Below are 492 nucleotides of genomic sequence, written 5' to 3'. Positions count from 1 at the left end.
GCCCGCGGGCTGGGGGTAGGCCTGCCACAGCTCCGGTGTCGGGGTCCCGGGGGATCCCTCTGCCATAATCCCAGCAGCGGGGTGCCAAGGGGCCCCCAGGTGTCCCAGGCATCGGGGTCCTGGGCGATCCCTCACCAGGACCCACTTTTTTGGGGTGCCAGGGGGGCCCCAGGTGTCCCAGGCGTCGGGGGCCGGGGCGATCCCTCACCAGGACCCACTTTTTTGGGGTGCCAGGGGGGCCCCAGGTGTCCCAGGCGTCGGGGGCCGGGGCGATCCCTCACCAGGACCCACTTTTTGGGGTCCCAGAGGATCCCTGTGTCACAGCCTGGGCATCAGGGTCTCAGGGGACCCCTGTGCGTCCCAGGGATCAGCGTCGCAGGTGATCCCCCACCCCGACCTGCAGTTTGGGGTGCCAAGGGATCCTCGCGTGTCCCAGGCATCGGGATCCTGAGCGATCCCCCACCAGGACCCACTTTTTGGGTTCCCAGAGAA

This window comes from Aptenodytes forsteri, unplaced genomic scaffold (genome assembly GCF_000699145.1).
Source record: "Aptenodytes forsteri isolate BGI_AS27 unplaced genomic scaffold, ASM69914v1 Scaffold162, whole genome shotgun sequence".
Lineage (NCBI taxonomy): Eukaryota > Metazoa > Chordata > Aves > Sphenisciformes > Spheniscidae > Aptenodytes > Aptenodytes forsteri.
The sequence above is the reverse complement of the archived record's forward strand: the minus strand, read 5'-3'. Positions refer to the sequence as shown.